Below are 22,223 nucleotides of genomic sequence, written 5' to 3' on the forward strand. Positions count from 1 at the left end.
ATGTTTACTAAACTAATACAACGTGCTTGTAAATATGGTGCACTTCTATATTTTCTTGATTTGTGCTCTCTCAATCCCCCCTTTGATGACTTTTAGTAGTCATCACCATTACAACACCATCCCTGAGGTATGGACTGAGTTTAAACTGAAGTCGTTGCAGTACCCCCTCGTTTCATCATCTCTAGAGCCTTCAGACTCCTGTACTGATTATCCTGCATCGCAGTCAATCTCCTCTCCTGCTCTCTCATGGTTCTTTGCAACCTGTTTGATCTATACCATTGGTACAGCCGCACCAATCCCCACAAGGTGATTACATAAATCACTATTATGATGATAGGTTTCAGTATGTACCAAATGAAACTCTTTCCTAGGTTGGCAAACCAACCTCCAACTTTACCCATTCCTTGACCTACTTTCTCCCACACTGTTACCTTTTTCAAATCCTCAATCTCATGATGTAATTCAGTAATGTTCCGAATATACTTTTCTAAAGGTTTTGAATTGTCTGGAATGTAAGTGCAACATTCAAAGCCTTACAGACTCCTCCCTCTTTGGCTAACAGAACGTCTAGAGCAAGTCGGTTCTGAAGAACCATTGCCCTTATCGATTGCATCTCTCCCTCCACCAGCATTAATGATCTAGCAGTACTGGCGGACAACCTATCTACAACTGTTGCCAATCTTCTAATCTTGACATCATTTAGTGCTATCCCTAAAATAGGAAACATAGCACCAAATACGTCTCCAACTACCTCCTCAGCGCTTACATCCCTTCTTCCTCTAGCTTGAGTTCCTCCCTCTATGAGTTCCAAATCCTTAGCATGGTATATTTTGGGGAAGACAATTGCCAAATAACATGATCCATACCAATTATCTGGTAGTTTCACGTATGCATTTCATCCACAGACAAAATATACATTTGGGATCACCTGCATTTCCTTCAAGAAGTCTTTCGAATAATATTCTAATTGGAAAGCATGTTCACAACTTACTTTTCCCACAAACACATTCTCGTAATAGGTTTCACCCCTATGTATACACAGTTTCCCCTTTTTCTCTCGGTCTAAAGCTATTGGACCATTGCTACCCTTTCTTTGGTGTGCCCTTTCTTCCTCAGTCCAATCTGTTTTCCATTGACCTGAAGCTTTTAAGATCTTCTGTCTCCGGTATCGATCATCCACTTGTCCTACAAACTTTTTCTCAATTTCTGACACTTTGCAAGTCAAATTATTTCTTCGGGCGTGTGAGGTATCTAATGTTTTCCAAGGAAGGAAAAATTTCTGTAATCTGTCTTCACTCTTATAATAATCCCACTTATTTAAATGCTTGTAGTTCGGCACTTCTGGTAAAACAGCATCGAAGTTTGAAAAATAGTATTCAAACCCATCACGTTCATAGAATATACTAAGCAACAAACTACATGTGATTCCATAAGTCAATGGAAGATGATGATATCTGATACCTTCGTCTACAGAGGCTGGCAATTTCATGCAAACATAACAATTCTTGGCCTCCATAGCATCAATGTATTCATAAAGCAATTTAGCATATGCATTTGATTTAAAATTTCCCTGTGATTCATCTACATGTAACCTACGAGCCTCAACTGCTAGTAAAGCTTTGTCTTTCTCTGTATTGTTCCCCTTTTGTCCAGCAGTAGTAGGTTTCTGTATCGATGAAATCTTCGCTTCCTTTGATGTTTTCCCTTCATTTTCATGTCCCACTACATAAGATATAGTAACTACTAAAACTATAAGAAAAATCACTCCCACTAAAAGTGTGCCTACTATACATTTGGCCCTGCGGTTCGGGTTGTCAGCCTCCATGATCTCAAGTCAGTATAGCTCTGGTTTTCTTTCACAGCACACTGTCTCTTTCCTTTGTTATTGTTATTGTTATTGTTAAGTGGTATTTGTTAAGCGCACTGTCACCATGAGTTTCCTGGCGCTGCAAAGGATCCTGAAGTTAAACAGAGAGGATTTAGTGGCAATGGGAAAAGAGCAAAGAGGATTTCCTAAAAGCAAGGAGGGAACAAGAGGTCTTAAGAGGGAGTGGGAGGGAGTTCCACAGCTTAGGGGCCAGGTGAGAAAAACTGCGACCGCCAGATCTGGTGAGTTTAACGCGGGGAACAACTAAGAGATTAAGATGGGTAGACCTTAGGGCTCGAGAAGGACAATATGGAGTAATCAGGGACTTAAGGAAGGCAGGAGATGAACCAGTAAGAGCTTTGAAGACCAGGCAATGGATTTTAAAAGCTATTCTTTCACTGACTGGAAGCCACTGAAGTTGATACAATAGAGGTCGGGCCGACTTCCATCTGGAAAGTTTGAGTGCGAGTCTGGCAGCCTGGTTCTGGATGATTTGTAGCCTGGACAAGAGGGATTTGGGAAGACCGTGATAGATCGAGTTTGAGAAGTCCAGCCGGGACATCACTAAGGCTATGATAACTTGTAGCAGGGCATCGGGAGTCAGGAAGTGGGCAACCTTCCGTATCCTATATAGCTGGAACATACAGGAAGATGTTACTGCACTCACCTGGGCCTTAAGAATGAGGCCGGAGTCGATAATGACCCCGAGGCTCTTTACACAGTCAGCAGGGGAAGGAGGTGTGCCAAGCTCAATAGGCCAGAACTGAGGGCCCCAATAGGAGGAACTTCTACCAGGAAGGAGGAGCTCAGTCTTGCCCGGATTGAGCTTTAGTTGGTTTTGGTACATCCAGTGCTGAATGTGTATCATGGCCGACTGGAAGTTGGAAACAGCATCAGGGGAAGTGAGGGGGAAATGTCTCTTTTCGAACCACACCTGGAAGCTGATAATCTTTTCCGCAAGATCAGTCTTTGTGTTCTATAGCAACAGACAACCCTAGCCCTTCTCCGTCCACTAAATGGAAGTCCCTAGTTTCTTCTTCTTCCACTTGGCGCTAGGTTATCTCTCAATTTGTTTATTTACAAAGTCTTTTAGCAATCCGAAATATACGTGTTCCAGCGACTCTAATCACGGCTTCTAATATTTCCAAACGAAGAAGGACCTCCTCAAGTATTGACCTTCTTGAACAACAAATCGGAAATTCTATTCTGTTTAAAACCAGGTCTCTTATTCCGCTCAGATAAGGAGGATAGGGGATATTGAGTGTCAGCAACCCTTCGACCTCCACTCCCGGTATCAGAAACACTATTTCCACTGTTATGATGGAGTCAGTACTGGTCAGGGTCACTTCCCTCACCCTCCCGGATCTCTGTACACTGGACATCTGCAGCGAGGTAGGTCCACTCAGGAGTAGCGTATCTTCTGCAAGGCACTCGCACCCTCCTCGATCTTCTCGGACCTTCCTGTTCCTGTCCTTGTGCACTTTCGTCCAAATCCGAGTCTTCAGATATAGGGGCAAAAGTTTTCTCTGGAGCTGGCTTCAAGCTCGGCCTCTTTCTCCTTTCACTTGGCCAACTAGCTTCTCCACGCCTCTCTCTCCTATATCTTGTCCTCACACTCGGTTCTTGATCACTCTGGACTTGATCTCTGTCTGAGCCGCATTCACAGCAACTTTCTCCTTCTGTGGCAACTTCAGTTTCACTGCCGTCCTGTCCTTCTTCTTCTTGTTCTGTAGCGCTCCCAACTTCTTCCGACACCCCCACAGCTTGACTTATCCCCTCTAGTGGTTCACCGTCTACAGCTGGATTTTCATCTGCGAGGGGAGCTGTTTCTTCCAGGGGTGCTGGAACTCTTCGAGTATGGGAAGCGTGAATCCAGTTTGGCAGCCCTCCACACTTCACAGCGGTATTCGTTGTCAGGATAACTTGATAGGGGCCCTTCCAACGCACATCTAGGCAGTTCTTCCGGACTTGCTTCTTCAGCAGAATCCAGTCACCTGGGCACAAGTCGTGACATAGATCTCTTGAAGATGGAACTTCAGCAGCCTGCACCTGAAGAGACACAGAATGAATGGCGTCAGACAGACCCTTGCAGTAATCCAGGATCAGGTCATCTGTAATATTCAACAAAGCTGTAGTTGGTACAGACGGAAGTCTCATTGCCCTCCCCATTAAAACTTCATGTGGAGAGAGACCTGTCCTCCTGTCTGGTGTACTACGCATACTCATGAGTACCAAAGGCAGAGCATCAGGCCAGCTTAAGGACGTCGATGAACATACTTTGGCTATTCGGGACTTGAGTGTGCCATTTATTTGCTCCACAATACCTGAAGCCTCTGGTCGATAGCTACAGTGCAACTTCTGATCAATGTTCAATGCAGAGCAAAGCATCTTCACAACTTCACTGTTGAAATGAGTTCCTCGATCTGATTCCAGGGAGGTCGGCACCCCGAAGCGCGGGATCAACTCTCTAAGCAACAACTTTGCTACTGTGAGTGTATCGCACCTGCGTGTAGGGTAGGCTTCGACCCATCTGGAAAATATGCATACAACCACCAGAACATACCTGAGGCGGTTGCTTTTTGGCATCTCAATAAAATCTAATTGCATTCTGTTGAAAGGCCCCCCAGACCTCCCAATGTGACTCATTGTAACTGGTGTTCTTTTCCCTACATTCAATTGCTGACATGTAACACATCTCTTACACACTGCTTCTACTGCAATCCTGAATTTAGGACAATACCAGGTCTGCCTGAATACCCTCAGCATAGCATCTCTTCCTAAATGTACTGGACCATGTATCTGTCGTGCCATTGGACTCACCAATTCCTCAGGTAACACTGCCCTTCCATCTGCTGAAACCCAAAAATCCATTTCACTTTTCACGCAACCTGCTGTTTCCCATGCCTTTTTCTCAGAATCATGTGCGTTCTCTTGCATGTTTTTTAAATCCTCCCAAGTATCGACTGTTTCTAGCATCATGTTTAACTCGGTCCTTTCCTGAGCCCCACCCACTTCCACCTCCGTGAAAGAGTATCCTTGCTCCGCACAGTAACGGGCAACTTCGTCTGCATATCTATTACCTTGTGACACAAAATCTGTATTTTTGGTGTGGGCTACGCATTTGACAATTGCAATTACTGCTGGACCTTGTAATGCTTCTAACAACAGTCGCACAAATTCCCCATTTCGAATAGGCGAACCAGAGGAGGTCATGTAACCTCTCTAAGACCACAACTGCCCAAAATCATGAACTACACCGAAACCATATTGGCTATCGGTATAAATGGTGACTCTAATTTTGTTTCCTGCTAAACAAGCACATGTCAATGCAATGATCTCTGCCACCTGAGCGGAGTGTACTCCTTCCAGGCAAGCGGCTTCTACAACTCCAGTAATGGTGCAAACAGCATAAGCTGCTCTCAACCGACCAGTATCGTCTCTTAAACATGAGCCATCAACAAAGAAAATTTCATCAGGGTCGATCAACGGCTCATCCACAATACCTGGTCTTGGCTTCGTGCATAGTTCAGTCACATCAAGGCAGTCGTGATCTTCACATTCCTCGCCTTCTATATCATTAGGAAGTGGCATCAATGTAGCAGGATTCAAAACAGAGCACCTCTTAAGGGTCACGTTCTCCGCAGCAAGAATAACTTGCTCGTAGCGCGTGAGCCTACTACTGGTCAAGTGCTGTGTCTTGGTCCTGGTCATTAACAATTCTACAGAATGAGGTACATACACCACTAACTGGTGTCCCATGACAATATTTTCACACTGTTCAATGCTGACACCTGTTGCAGCAACGGATTTGAGACATCCGGGCAACGCTGCGGCTACCGGATCTAAAGTAGCCGAAAAGTATGCAACTGGTCTACGGGCATTCCCATGAATCTGTACCAAAACTGACAAAGCACAACCCTCTCTCTCGCAGCAGAAAAGTGAAAATGGTTTTTCATAGTCAGGCATCCCCAAAGCCAGAGCACGACACAAGTCCTCTCTCAGCTGTAAAAATGCCATCAAACAATCCTTGTCCCATGGTACCGGATCACTCACCTCCTTGTGCGTCAGTTTTTGTAAAGGTTTTGCTTTCAGTGAAAAGTTAGCTATCCACTGTCGGCAATAACCAACCATTCCTAGGAACATCCTGACTTCTCTCTGTGTCGTAGGCGCGTTCATCTTCATTATCGCCTCTATCCTATCTGGTGACACTTTGCGCTTTCCTTTTTCTATCCGGTGACCCAAGTACTGTACTTCTGTCAAACAGTACTGCAATTTGTTCGGAGATACCTTGTGTCCATTTTCAGCTAAATGGTTCAGCAAGGCAATGGTATCTATCTTACAAGCCTCTTCCATTTCTGACGCAACAAGTAGGTCGTCTATGTACTGGACCAGAACCGAGTTCTGCGGCAGTACCAGACTTTCAAGATTTTTCTTCAACAGCTGGTTGAAAATTTATGGGCTTTCTGTATACCCCTGTGGGATATGACACCATGTTAAAACGCGATTTTCCAGCTTAAAAGCAAAAAGGTACTGGCTCTCCTCATCTAATGGGATTGAAAAGAACGCCTGACAAAGGTCTATCACTGTGAACCACTCAGCTTGGAATGGTATCTGAAACAATATCACTGATGGATTCGGTACCACTGGACAACATGAAACAACTATGTTATTAATCTTTCGAAGATCTTGTACTATTCTGAATTTCCCACTAGGTTTCTGCAAACCCATAATCGGGGAGTTGCATTGACTTCCCACAATTTCCTTCAGTATTCCCTGTTTTATCATCGAGTCGATTACAGGTTTTATTCCTGCAATCGTCTCCGGGGACTGTTCCCATGAGGCACAGGGTCAGACTGATTGCATATGGCCATGTCTGAACTGGGGTGGCAGAGTGTGCTAAAGAACGGTGATGGATTAAACCCAGATCTTTTGACTGGGTGTGAGTGTATGATTGATTCAGATGCTCTGTCCATTACCACCCCCTTTTGTACCGCTTTTTGCCACCATAAGTGTGGCAGGGTATGCTCAGATGTGAGTCCCTTGCTCACTTTGCCACTGGATTCAAGCAAGCCGGGCTGAAGACGGCTGGAATGCCAGAAACCGGTCCTTGGAAGCTTGTTTCCGGTCCAGGGAAGACATGGCTTGGCAGTTCGGGCTGGACTGTTCCCATGAGGCACAAGGTCAGACTGATTTGCATATGGCCATGTCTGAACTGGGGTGGCAGAGTGGGCTAAAGAACGGTGATGGATTAAACCCAGATCTTTTGACTGGGTGTGAGTGTTTGATTGATTCAGATGCTCCGTCCATCACCACCCCCTTTTGTACCGCCATTGATTCCTATGGGCATTGAAGCCCATAGGAATCAATGGGCATTACCGAATCGGTATTTACCGATTCGGTAAATTCCGATTCCAGCAAGGGTGCAGGGGGTGTCACTTTGACACCCTCTAGCACCCCAAATACAGGCATGTGTGCCATGTGGCACACAGACATGCCCTATGGGCATGTCTGTCTGTCACATGCCTAGGTGTGCATGCACACATGTGCATGCACACCTGGATTCGGTATTTTACCACCCAATTGGATTGGGTGGTAAAATACCGAATCTGAAAGGCCTTTGGGACTCAGAAGAGTCCCACCTACATCTAGAAGTTACCGAATTGGTAAAATTACCGATTCGGTATTTTACAGAATCGGTAAATTTACCGAATCTGTAAATTTACCGATTCTGTAAAATCAAGGCCCCTTCATGCCAATTCCTAAATACCGGTCGGTAATGGGCGAAATCGGCCGTTACCGACCGGTATTTTGTCTCCTACATCTTGCCCCTAGTGAGCTGTGTCACGTTGTAAAGCCCTGCACTACAATATGCTTGCGTCAGGTATAATGTATGCAGGGTGGGTGCTCTGTCGCAAGGAAGCCCCGTAAAAGTGAAGCCGTCACTTTTACGTCCATGCTGCGTCAAAACCTTACACCTGCTTGTGGCAGATGTAAGGAGTGACGCAGCATTGCAAGTATAGGATGGCCCTGAGCAGTACTGGAGTTGCGTCATGCTTGCGACACATACTCCAGCACTGCGTCACCTATACGCTGACAGATGCGGCACGCATCTGTCTCTCCTTGCGCAACGGTGCGCTGCATTGTAAATGCAGCACATCCATGGTAGCACAAGGGGTTCCTAACGCCACGCAAAATAACTGGCACATCCGTGCTGAGCTGCAGGGATGCGCCAGTTATTGTAAATCTGCCCCTAGGTCCTTTCCTGCTGTCTATTCAAGTCAATGTGAATGGAAACTGGGAGGTGCCCCATACCAAGGGTTAAATGGTACAGAAAGTCCAGAGGCTTCTGTACATGCAAGAGACCCTGGATAACGCACTGAAGGTTTGTGACTCAAACCTCGTATGGTTTCCAGATTAGAATTGTGTACATTTGGAGTTCATGCATTGTTTGCTTCACTACTAGGAAGTGCCCCGTTGTTACCATATTAACACGCAAATAATGCAATCAGTATCTGTAATCAGCCCCTGCCCTTTTATCACACACTTGGTTTAATGCAAAGTTCCCATGCCAGCATCTGACTTTGCAGACATGCGAAGTAAGGAAACCTGCTAGATCCATAACAAGCATCGACTGTTGACTATTCTTTTTTCCTTATTAAAACTATGGGGTCTCCAGATTGGTGTTACTTTAGAGACCATGCGATGTTTGTGTCGTGAGCGGGTGGGTCAAATGTATTGTGTTTCCTGTAGCCTCCTTGGTTCTCAGTACACCATGACCACTGGTGCAGCACCAGGGGCGGCTCCTCCGCTATGGCGGAGGAGCATTGCCCTACTGCTTTTGAGAAGTGAAGTAAAGGAAATATAAAATGAAAATAAAAAAGTTATTAGCATTTTATGTTTCCTTTGTGGGCAGGGCTGCTCTGCTCTTAGAGCAGGGCAAGGGAGGAGTAGTTTGCCCACTCCTATGTGCGCATTGACTGTTTGGTCGGCCCTCTCGGGCCGCCCAAACCAGTCATGCGCAATTTTTCCCGTTCTCCATGCTGGCTGCATTACAGCCTGCATGGAGAACAAACCCAGGCCACCATTCCCTGGTTGAGCGTCAAATATGGACTCTCAAAACCAATCACAACGCTGCATTGCAGCATTGTGATTGGTCAGGGGAGCCTGAACGCTTACCAATCACAACACTGCATTGCAGCATTGTGATTGGTCAGAGAAGCCTTAACTGTGCTTCCTGTGCCTCGGTCTGACGAGGACAGCAGAAGCAGAGATGCTGGACCGGCGCATAATGTGAGTTTTCCATTTCTTTTTACCATTTCCCTCCACCCCCTTGCCCCTTCCCTTGCGCCCCGTGCACACGCTCCTGCCCCACCACCCTAAAATATGCTGGCCACCACTGAAGGACACCACTGTACTTTGTGCTGCCTGAAGCACTGCGTCTCCTCAGGACTGTGCATTGAAGAGCAATCTACTAGAAAGGTCAAGCAGACAATGAGCACAAGGCAAGGTGCTCATCAGGGTTCTTTGTGTGTGGGTGTATCTGTGTCAGTCCTTAATTTGAGCCAGTACCACCTAATTGTCAACACCAGCATTTGTGACAGTTTGCTACAAGGTAGTCTGTCTGGCTAATTTAGAGATGACCACACAACAGGTAATTAATAATTCAATATACATTTGAAATGACTATTACCTGTCGCCCAAGCCATTCTTAAAGCTTTGGGGGCCTGAAATAGTCCGAATTGCCACACTTGTAGGAGTGTGATGGTTAATAATTGTGTTGGTACCGTCAATGGAAGCACTGGCAGGGACAATGGATCATGCAAGCTGCAATGGCTTCCTTATGAGAGCCCTGGCACTTATTTTTTTTACAACTTTTAAACACTGGTTTGATAAGCCTTCGCTGAGTCTGTTTGTGCCATGCATGAGTGTACCTACTCTGCGTGTGTATTTCTGTCTAAACTAGCTTGCCGTTGCCCCTGTCGTGTGCTTGGTTTGTCTATAAAGGATGTTTGCATGGCTGTTGCCCTTGATACCCTTCTCCTTATGTACAACGAAACCTGCTCTGCTGTTGCCAAGGCTGTATCTGTTCTCGGCATGAGGAAAGCTTGTGGTGCTGATGATGATTTTATGTTTGTTTTATAGGTGTTTGACAAGTGCTTATAATTGTGTCCACTGTACAGTAACTGTTCTTTCTTTCTGTCTGTCTCTCCCTCTCTCTCTTTCTTTCTATTTCTCTCACTCTTTTGCTCTGACACTCTTTTCTCAGTCTCTGTCTCTTACTCTTTCTCTCTCAATCTCATTCCCTCTCTTTCTCTTTGTGTGCAAGTGTGCGAGGGAATCAGTTGCAGTTTGCGCTGTAACTATTCTGTATGTGTAAGTAATCTTTACAGAAGGTATAGTACCAGAATTCTGAAACTAAAATATCGCCTGACAAAAATATTGTGTCTTAAATAAAGATTACAAAAATATTGTTCCATTGAAGTAATTTTTAGAAAGCTTACACCCAATACAACAATATCTTTGAAAGTGATATCTGAAGAATTACATTTCTGATAGACAATATTTTTACTACCAATAGGCTGACATACAGCCTTATGTTTAAGACCACTGGAATTATTTGATTTTGAGAATGCAGCATTTTCTGCATAATTATGAATTTGCCGCATTTGTCACATAATCCATCACATGCTGCATATTCTTTGTTTCTACCTCAAACGGATCAAAGCTTACCAAAAATGCAGCAACGCGTGGTACTGAGCAGTGGAAGGCCCTTTGAAGAAGTTGACTCATCCCTTTTCTGTTGCATATTGTGAGCTTGGTTCTTCAACTGGTATTAATGAAGTGAAACCTTTGCCCAGACAGTATTAACCTGTCTAAAAATGAATAATAAGGAAGGTATACTATCACAAAATGTGCTTCCCTATGCTACGTGATTTACCTTTTGATGCCGCATAATTTAGTCAACACTGCCTTGTAATTTGGTCCTTCCCTCTTGCATAATTCCAATGGCCCTGCTTGTTTTGCTTCTGTATGGCCTGCATCTATTCTGTGAGCCTGTTGCAATAACTAGTGTGTGTGTGTGTGCGTGTGTGTGGATGTGTGTGTGTGTGGGGGGGGTTGGGGTGAGGTGGTACCTTGTCCTGCTGCTGTGTGTTTGTGGTGGTATTTCACTATCACTGGTAATCATGGACTTCATTTAGGGTATTGACTGGGATCGCAGTTGCGACCCCAGACTTTCCCCTTGCGACCCCTGGCACAGGCTTTACAGCCCCAAAGAAGTTGTTAAAGGAAAACCAGGACTAAAATTTAATCAGAGCTCTTGTTATACTTTCTAATCCTGCAGCAGAAAATGGATACATGTGAGTTGCATAAATAAACAATGGAATGGACAGATAACCTCAAAATGATTATCAGATATATTGATGATCTTTTCATCATTTGGACCAACACTGAAGAAAAATTGCGAACTGAATTGACAAAATTCAATGATATTGACCAACGGATACAATTGACATGGGACATATCTGACACCACGGTCAACTTTCTGGATGTTAAAGTCTCTATAACCCCTAATGGATTTACAACTGATCTATATGTCAAACCCACTGACAGGAACAATATGCTACTGTATTCCAGTTTTCACGAACCTAACCTAATTAGGAACTTACCGTTCTCACAAATGGCCAGAGTGAAAAGAATAATTTCTGATGAAACCATTTTAGAGACACGACTTGAAGAAATGACCAACAAATTCACCGCTAGAGGGTACCCATTAGCAATAGTGGAGGAATCTAAAGAGAGGATAGATAAAATCAACAGACCCAATCTCTTAATCCCTAAATCGAAAACTGTCCAATCACGTACAGTGGTGGTATCCAAATATTCCACAGCCAGCAAGAAATACAAGCAAATCATTCGAAAACATTGGTCAATCCTCAACATTGAACCAGATTTCAAACAGTCATTCAGCCAACCACCGATATTTGCGTTCACCAGAGCGAAGAACCTGGGAGAAATCCTTCAGCACAAACCCACAGAAAACACAACCTTCTCAGGAACTAAACCTTGTTTAAATTGCGGGAACTGCAACAGCATAATTCGAGGAAACCACATAAGCCATCCTTCAAAAGGCTATCCCATCAAACTAAAAGTAAATGCCACCTGTGAATCCAGCAATTTAATCTATGGGATAAGATGCCCATGCGGGAAGATGTACGTGGGCAAAACAGAACGCCGTATCAAAGTGAGATTAACTGAACACAAGTCTAATATCAGATTGAAGAACACCAAATCAGCCCTATCATCACACTTTGTGGAAGAACATCACAATGTTTCCCAAATCAAGTTCATAATTTTAGAAACTGTCCAAAAAACAGAAGGGAGAGACAATTCCAAACATCTACTCAGAAGGGAGAATCATTGGATTCAAAAACTTTCTACCCAAAAACCGATGGGTTTGAATAAAAGAATTGAACTCTCATGTTACCTGTGACCAATTGCTCTAAAGACCGCATATTGTGTTTATTGTGTTTGTATACACTATACCCGACACTTTTGTCTTGTCAACTGTCTCTTTATTTTTCACTCTAGTACCTCTTGAATTTTTTACCATCCATGCACACCGCACAATGGCATAACCTCTTTAAACACACGACTTTCAGACCATTAGTACACAGCTTCGAACCCTGACGTTTTCCTTCCCTCTCGTCCGCAATTTTTTTAACTTCGGCATCACCGACAGTTTTTTCAGAACTTCGGCATCACCGACAGTTTTTTCACCCCGTACACACCATTAACTAAGGACACTTGGTTCTTTTAGCTATTATTTCCCCGAATGTGATATACACCGGGTGATCCTTTCCGGCACATAGCCGTACTCCCTAGATGAATGTCAGTCTTTTTTCCGTATCCATGATCATGTGACACCTCACATGATCGGAACTTTTTCAAAACATTTTAGCGGGACCGAAATACTTTCATACCGCCACCATTGAAGACGATTAACGGACTTGAGCTAGCCTCACTCCTCAATTTCAGGTCAGTCGGCTCCCGACGATAGATTGCTATATCTTACTGACAGCTCGTCTTAATACTTATCGGGCATACGATAACTGACCCTTTTCCGCATCTCTTTTTCTCTAGATTGGTATCACCCTATTACGAAAGGCATGTAAGTGATATCATATTCTTTTTACTCTACTTTCCTTGTGAACACCCTCTTAAAACATCAGTCTTCCCACATACTGTTTCATATTTCTCGAGTCAACGCTATGTTTCTCATGTTGTTTACGTTTTTCCAGCTAACTGACAATGCGAATATGAGATTATTATTTTTGTTATGTACGTTTGTGCACTAGATAGTAATGTTTATTTATCATATTCTTTACAGTGTCGTCTCCCTGATGAAGGGCATGATTTGTAATGCCCGAAATGCATTGGTAATACCATTATGACATTGCCTGAAGATAATAATATGTTTGAGAAGCACTTAAGAGGTCAACAAAAACTTGTTTGAACGTTTGATACTTAAAACGCCATGAAATAAAGACTAACATTGAGAAATTAACAAGAGTGGAAGTCTTTCTCATATGGAAGACAATGAACTGTGTGCCCGCTAAGGGATGATTCTAGGTTTTACCTAGTCTCACTTCTTATCGCATAAATAAACACAGCATAGCAGTGAAACTCACTCCAATGTTGCAAAATGTTACCACCACCTATGAATGGGGGCCCTATCATGAGCTACCTGTGCAGCCTGTTGTGAATGAAGTGTGCTCAGACCAAAAGTAACAATCACACAATAATTAAATTATGGTCGTTAGTTGAGAGTTCCTCGTAAAAAAAGAAGTCTTAGGTCCAGATGTAAAACCGTTTTGCGACTCGCAAAAGTAATAGCGCATGCAAAATGGGTGTTAACGCGGGATTTCTGGTCTATTGTTATAGATCTAGATCCCAACTCAGGTCGACTGAACCGTTGGTACCTGTCATAGAGTAAAAGGCAATCCACTACTAGGTCAATCAATTAATGACTTACACCACTCTAAAGAACCACTAACTCTTAATAAGTTTAAAAGTTTATTACAAAGCCAAACTTAACTGAAGATACAAACATCTCAATATAAGGTTCAAAAGATATACGGGTATCAATACAAACATAAATTTTCTAAATGCTCTTAGTCGGCAGAAGAATATTACCAAAACCAATTCAAAAATCATCAAAGTTACAAGAATAGACACAAGCTGTAGCTTATGAATCATTTACAGAAAGGAAGAAAATCAGATTAGACTGTCCCTACACTAGACTAAGTGACATCCCTATTTAGCAAGATCTTAACCTAAAAAGGTGTCAGCAGTGGTGACTTCCAAAAAAGATCACACACTTCTCTAAGTCTTTGTTGCAAAAACGATGTCTCACAGTTCCCTAACTGCCTACCCATCCGCTCTCTTAGGTTCCTCAGACCATCTGCCTTAACTCCACCCAGGGGTGCTGTCCCTAATACAAAATCACATTTACAATAGAAACGCCCTTTAGAGACGCCCCTCACGTGGTGTTGGTTCTGGCATTTTCCATGCTGATACTCCTCTGGGCCCATCGTTAGCGTTGACCTTGCTTCTCAGGCTCTTCTCCGGCAGGACGGTACCCCCCAGGAAATTCCTGAAGCCTCCTCCAGGCCTGTGCCTGGCGCCCTGAACAAAACCCTATTCATCACTCTCTTGATTGGAACCTCCTCGCACCTGCAAACAGACACTTGTACTGTGGGCCCCAAATTCCGGCCTCCACCGTATCTTCTAAGTCATAAACCATCGAACAAGCTCCACAAATTGTGCCTAGCACGACCTTTCTCTAACGAGCACATACAGATCAAAAGAAACGACTTTGTCTATTCAGGCCTATTAGAATTACATGAACGGGCCTGTGCACTCTGCAAACCTTTAATTTCTTAGTTTAAACAGTATTCTAACTTATTACACACAATGATTATATGAAACATTTATAAAACATATATATCAGTTCTATGATCAAAAATACCTTGAATTATAACAACATCAAAATCCATCATCGTATAAGAGTGTAACAGCATCTTGTACTCTATGTGAACTGCCATGTGGCCTACACATTTCTACATTAACAGAATTACATTTTCCCCTACCACCGCCACATAACATGGGATTTCAACATCATTCTAACATCTCTACAAACATCTACATTAGTTCTTCACACTTGATATAAGTATTCTATTTTAATTAAACATTCTTATGTATTTTCACTCTATAAATTCGACACTCTTATATAATGTTTACTAAACTAATACAACGTGCTTGTAAATATGGTACACTTCTATATTTTCTTGATTTGTGCTCTCTCAATCCCCCCTTTGATGACTTTTAGTAGTCATCACCATTACAACACCATCCCTGAGGTATGGACTGAGTTTAAACTGAAGTCGTTGCAGTACCCCCTCGTTTCATCATCTCTAGAGCCTTCAGACTCCTGTACTGATTATCCTGCATCGCAGTTAATCTCCTCTCCTGCTCTCCCATGGTTCTTTGCAACCTGTTTGATCTATACCATTGGTACAGCCGCACCAATCCCCACAAGGTGATTATATAAATCACTATTATGATGATAGGTTTCAGTATGTACCAAATGAAACTCTTTCCTAGGTTGGCAAACCAACTTCCAACTTTACCCATTCCTTGACCTACTTTCTCCCCCAGTGTTACCTTTGTCAAATCCTCAATCTCATGATGTAATTCAGTAATGTTCCGAATAAACTTTTCTAAAGGTTTTGAATTGTCTGGAATGTAAGTGCAACATTCCTGGACCTTCAAAGCCTTACAGACTCCTCCCTCTTTGGCTAACAGAACGTCTAGAGCAAGTCGGTTCTGAAGAACCATTGCCCTTATCGATTGCATCTCTCCCTCCACCAGCATTAATGATCTAGCAGTACTGGCGGACAACCTATCTACAACTGTTGCCAATCTTCTAATCTTGACATCATTTAGTGCTATCCCTAAAATAGGAAACATAGCACCAAATACGTCTCCAACTACCTCCTCAGCGCTTACATCCCTTCTTCCTCTAGCTTGAGTTCCTCCCTCTATGAGTTCCAAATCCTTAGCATGGTATATTTTGGGGAAGACAATTGCCAAATAACATGATCCATACCAATTATCTGGTAGTTTCACGTATGCATTTCTTCCACAGACAAAATATACATTTGGGATCACCTGCATTTCCTTCAAGAAGTCTTTCGAATAATATTCTAATTGGAAAGCATGTTCACAACTTACTTTTCCCACAAACACATTCTCGTAATAGGTTTCACCCTTATGTATACACAGTTTCCCCTTTTTCTCTCGGTCTAAAGCTATTGGACCATTGCTACCCTTTCTTTGGTGTGCCCTTTCTTCCTCAGTCCAATCTGTTTTCCATTGACCTGAAGCTTTTAAGATCTTCTGTCTCCGGTATCGATCATCCACTTGTCCTTCAAACTTTTTCTCAATTTCTGACACTTTACAAGTCAAATTATTTCTTCGGGCGTGTGAGGTATCTAATGTTTTCCAAGGAAGGAAAAATTTCTGTAATCTGTCTTCACTCTTATAATAATCCCACTTATTTAAATGCTTGTAGTTCGGCACTTCTGGTAAAACAGCATCGAAGTTTGAAAAATAGTATTCAAACCCATCACGTTCATAGAATATACTAAGCAACAAACTACATGTGATTCCATAAGTCAATGGAAGATGATGATATCTGATACCTTCGTCTACAGAGGCTGGCAATTTCATGCAAACATAACAATTCTTGGCCTCCATAGCATCAATGTATTCATAAAGCAATTTAGCATATGCATTTGATTTAAAATTTCCCTGTGATTCATCTACATGTAACCTATGAGCCTCAACAGCTAGTAAAGCTTTGTCTTTCTCTGTATTGTTCCCCTTTTGTCCAGCAGTAGTAGGTTTCTGTATCGAAGAAATCTTCGCTTCCTTTGATGTTTTCCCTTCATTTTCATGTCCCACTACATAAGATATAGTAACTACTAAAACTATAAGAAAAATCACTCCCACTAAAAGTGTGCCTACTATACATTTGGCCCTGCGGTTCGGGTTGCCAGCCTCCATGATCTCAAGTCAGTATAGCTCTGGTTTTCTTTCACAGCACACTGTCTCTTTCCTTTGTACAATGTCTCTTTTCGAACCACACCTGGAAGCTGATAATCTTTTCCGCAAGATCAGTCTTTGTGTTCTATAGCAACAGACAACCCTAGCCCTTCTCCGTCCACTAAATGGAAGTCCCTAGTTTCTTCTTCTTCCACTTGGCGCTAGGTTATCTCTCAATTTGTTTATTTACAAAGTCTTTTAGCAATCCGAAATTATACGTGTTCCAGCGACTCTAATCATGGCTTCTAATATTTCCAAACGAAGAAGGACCTCCTCAAGTATTGACCTTCTTGAACAACAAATCGGAAATTCTATTCTGTTTAAAACCAGGTCTCTTATTCCGCTCAGATAAGGAGGATAGGGGATATTGAGTGTCAGCAACCCTTCGACCTCCACTCCCGGTATAAGAAACACTATTTCCACTGTTATGATGGAGTCAGTACTGTTCAGGGTCACTTCCCTCACCCTCCCGGATCTCTGTACACTGGACATCTGCAGCGAGGTAGGTCCACTCAGGAGTAGCGTATCTTCTGCAAGGCACTCGTACCCTCCTCGATCTTCTCGGACCTTCCTGTTCCTGTCCTTGTGCACTTTCGTCCAAATCCGAGTCTTCAGATATAGGGGCAAAAGTTTTCTCTGGAGCTGGCTTCAAGCTCGGCCTCTTTCTCCTTTCACTTGGCCAACTAGCTTCTCCACGCCTCTCTCTCCTATATCTTGTCCTCACACTCGGTTCTTGATCACTCTGGACTTGATCTGTGTCTGAGCCGCATTCACAGCAACTTTCTCCTTCTGTGGCAACTTCAGTTTCACTGCCGTCCTGTCCTTCTTCTTCTTGTTCTGTAGCGCTCCCAACTTCTTCCGACACCCCCACAGCTTGACTGATCCCCTCTAGTGGTTCACCGTCTACAGCTGGATTTTCATCTGCGAGGGGAGCTGTTTCTTCCAGGGGTGCTGGAACTCTTCGAATATGGGAAGCGTGAATCCAGTTTGGCAGCCCTCCACACTTCACAGCGGTATTCGTTGTCAGGATAACTTGATAGGGGCCCTTCCAACGCACATCTAGGCAGTTCTTCCGGACGTGCTTCTTCAGCAGAATCCAGTCACCTGGGCACAAGTCGTGACATAGATCTCTTGAAGATGGAACTTCAGCAGCCTGCACCTGAAGAGACACAGAATGAATGGCGTCAGACAGACCCTTGCAGTAATCCAGGATCAGGTCATCTGTAGTATTCAACAAAGCTGTAGTTGGTACAGACGGAAGTCTCATTGCCCTCCCCATTAAAACTTCATGTGGAGAGAGACCTGTCCTCCTGTCTGGTGTACTATGCATACTCATGAGTACCAAAGGCAGAGCATCAGGCCAGCTTAAGGACGTCGATGAACATACTTTGGCTATTCTGGACTTGAGTGTGCCATTTATTTGCTCCACAATACCTGAAGCCTCTGGTCGATAGCTACAGTGCAACTTCTGATCAATGTTCAATGCAGAGCAAAGCATCTTCACAGCTTCACTGTTGAAATGAGTTCCTCGATCTGATTCCAGGGAGGTCGGCACCCCGAAGCGCGGGATCAACTCTCTAAGCAACAACTTTGCTACTGTGAGTGTATCGCACCTGCGTGTAGGGTAGGCTTCGACCCATCTGGAAAATATGCATACAACCACCAGAACATACCTGAGGCGGTTGCTTTTTGGCATCTCAATAAAATCTAATTGCATTCTGTTGAAAGGCCCCCCAGACCTCCCAATGTGACTCATTGTAACTGGTGTTCTTTTCCCTACATTCAATTGCTGACATGTAACACATCTCTTACACACTGCTTCTACTGCAATCCTGAATTTAGGACAATACCAGGTCTGCCTGAATACCCTCAGCATAGCATCTCTTCCTACATGTACTGGACCATGTATCTGTCGTGCCATTGGACTCACCAATTCCTCAGGTAACACTGCCCTTCCATCTGCTGAAACCCAAAAATCCATTTAACTTTTCACGCAACCTGCTGTTTCCCATGCCTTTTTCTCAGAATCAGGTGCGTTCTCTTGCATGTTTTTTAAATCCTCCCAAGTATCGACTGTTTCTAGCATCATGTTTAACTCGGTCCTTTCCTGAGCCCCACCCACTTCCACCTCCGTGAAAGAGTATCCTTGCTCCGCACAGTAACGGGCAACTTCGTCTGCATATCTATTACCTTGTGACACAAAATCTGTATTTTTGGTGTGGGCTACGCATTTGACAATTGCAATTGCTGCTGGACCTTGTAATGCTTCTAACAACAGTCACACAAATTCCCCATTTCGAATAGGCGAACCAGAGGAGGTCATGTAACCTCTCTGAGACCACAACTGCCCAAAATCATGAACTACACCGAAACCATATTGGCTATCGGTATAAATGGTGACTCTAATTTTGTTTTCTGCTAAACAAGCACGTGTCAATGCAATGATCTCTGCTACCTGAGCGGAGTGTACTCCTTCCAGGCAAGCAGCTTCTACAACTCCAGTAATGGTGCAAACAGCATAAGCTGCTCTCAACCGACCAGTATCGTCTCTTAAACATGAGCCATCAACAAAGAAAATTTCATCAGGGTCGATCAACGGCTCATCCACAATATCTGGTCTTGGCTTCGTGCATAGTTCAGTCACATCAAGGCAGTTGTGATCTTCACATTCCTCGCCTTCTATATCATTAGGAAGTGGCATCAATGTAGCAGGATTCAAAACAGAGCACCTCTTAAGGGTCACGTTCTCCGCAGCAAGAATAACTTGCTCGTAGCGCGTGAGCCTACTACTGGTCAAGTGCTGTGTCTTGGTCCTGGTCATTAACAATTCTACAGAATGAGGTACATACACCACTAACTGGTGTCCCATGACAATATTTTCACACTGTTCAATGCTGACACCTGTTGCAGCAACGGATTTGAGACATCCGGGCAACGCTGCGGCTACCGGATCTAAAGTAGCCGAAAAATATACAACTGGTCTACGGGCATTTCCATGAATCTGTACCAAAACTGACAAAGCACAACCCTCTCTCTCGCAGCAGAAAAGTGAAAATGGTTTTTCATAGTCAGGCATCCCCAAAGCCGGAGCACGACACAAGTCCTCTCTCAGCTGTAAAAATGCCATCAAACAATCCTTGTCCCATGGTACCGGATCACTCACCTCCTTGTGCGTCAGTTTTTGTAAAGGTTTTGCTTTCAGTGAAAAGTTAGCTATCCACTGTCGGCAATAACCAACCATTCCTAGGAACATCCTGACTTCTCTCTGTGTCGTAGGCGCGTTCATCTTCATTATCGCCTCTATCCTATCTGATGACACTTTGCGCTTTCCTTTTTCTATCCGGTGACCCAAGTACTGTACTTCTGTCAAACAGTACTGCAATTTGTTCGGAGATACCTTGTGTCCATTTTCAGCTAAATGGTTCAGCAAGGCAATGGTATCTATCTTACAAGCCTCTTCCGTTTCTGACGCAACAAGTAGGTCGTCTATGTACTGGACCAGAACCGAGTTCTGCGGCAGTACCAGACTTTCAAGATTTTTCTTCAACAGCTGGTTGAAAATTGATGGGCTTTCTGTATACCCCTGTGGGATACGACACCATGTTAAAACCCGATTTTCCAGCTTAAAAGCAAAAAGGTACTGGCTCTCCTCATCTAATGGGATTGAAAAGAACGCCTGACAAAGGTCTATCACTGTGAACCACTCAGCTTGGAATGGTATCTGAAACAATATCACTGATGGATTCGGTACCACTGGACAACATGAAACAACTATGTTATTAATCTTTCAAAGATCTTGTACTATTCTGAATTTCCCACTAGGTTTCTGCAAACCCATAATCGGGGAGTTGCATGGACTTCCCACAATTTCCTTCAGTATTCCCTGTTTTATCATCGAGTCGATTACAGGTTTTATTCCTGCAATCGTCTCCGGGGTCAGTTTGTATTGGGGCGTTCTTGGATATTCAGCATTTGGTTTAACCATAATCTTCACTGGTTCTACTCCTTTGATCAGTCCTATCTCTTCTCCAGTAAAATCCCATACCTCTGATGACACTGCATCTCGTAAATCCCATGGGAGCTCCTCCACTGTCAGGGTAGGATACAGTTCTATGCATGTTCTCGAATTTGCAACTTTGAAGGTAGCATCATCGTCTGTAGTCTGTACCTCCACTCCCTGAGGTGTGCAGTATATTGTGCAGTTCAGTTTGCACAATAAGTCCCTTCCTAGTAGACACACAGGACTAGAATCACATACCACAAACTGATGTTCATCGGTGTAGTTTCCTATTTTCACTGATACTGGTTCCGTCAAAGGGCTATTCATCCTTCTATTTGCAACCCCTACCACCTGAATCGTTTCCCCCGACATTGGTAGATCTGGAACCACCGCCGATCTCAAAGTTGATCGAGTAGCTCCAGTATCCACCAAGAATGTTGTAGGACACCCTGCCACTTCAGCCTCAACAAACGGTCCTCATTGATCCACCTCTAGAACTGCCCCGAGGGTACAGTCCTCCTCTCTACTTACACGTCGACCCGTCAATGGATCAACGTAGTAACACTCTTCTTTACCTGTGAAAAAAGGCATTTGTCTATAGACCTTTCCCCCTGTCGTGATCTTTGGTGGCTGCGGGAACTGAGCTCGTGGAGCCGAAGTCCCCCCTTTGGCCACCTTACCCTTTGTCACTGTCACCCTTTGAACTGGAACTTCCTGAACTTCCTCCTCTAGAACTTCCAGTTCTCCGTTTTCAGGGTTATAGGGACACTCGCGTCTCCAATGTCCCACCTGGTGACACTGGTGACACTTTGTCGTTTTTTTCAATGTAGCAAAGTCTATTCTAGGTCTCGGATTTTCCTCGTTGTCCTTATTCTGACTGTTTGATTTGCGTCCCATTGTCCCTGTTCCCTGTTGCTGCTGTCCTCCCTTTCCAGCTGACTGCATTTGCACCATCATCAGTTTCTCCTTTAGTTTCTTTGCTTTGGACTCTATTTCATCACTGCAATACCTTGCATATCTCAAAATCTCATCCAAGGGTTTGTTTTGCCAACAAATTAAATGTTGCTGAATCATCAAACAAATATCAGGTCTCAACCCCAAAACAAACTTTGATACAAACTGTCCTATATCCTTGGGATCCATTACATCTAATCCACTGTATTGTTTGAACGTTTTCAGCAATCGTTC

The sequence above is a fragment of the Lissotriton helveticus genome, chromosome 2_1 (assembly GCF_964261635.1).
Source record: "Lissotriton helveticus chromosome 2_1, aLisHel1.1, whole genome shotgun sequence".
Taxonomy (NCBI): Eukaryota; Metazoa; Chordata; class Amphibia; order Caudata; family Salamandridae; genus Lissotriton; species Lissotriton helveticus.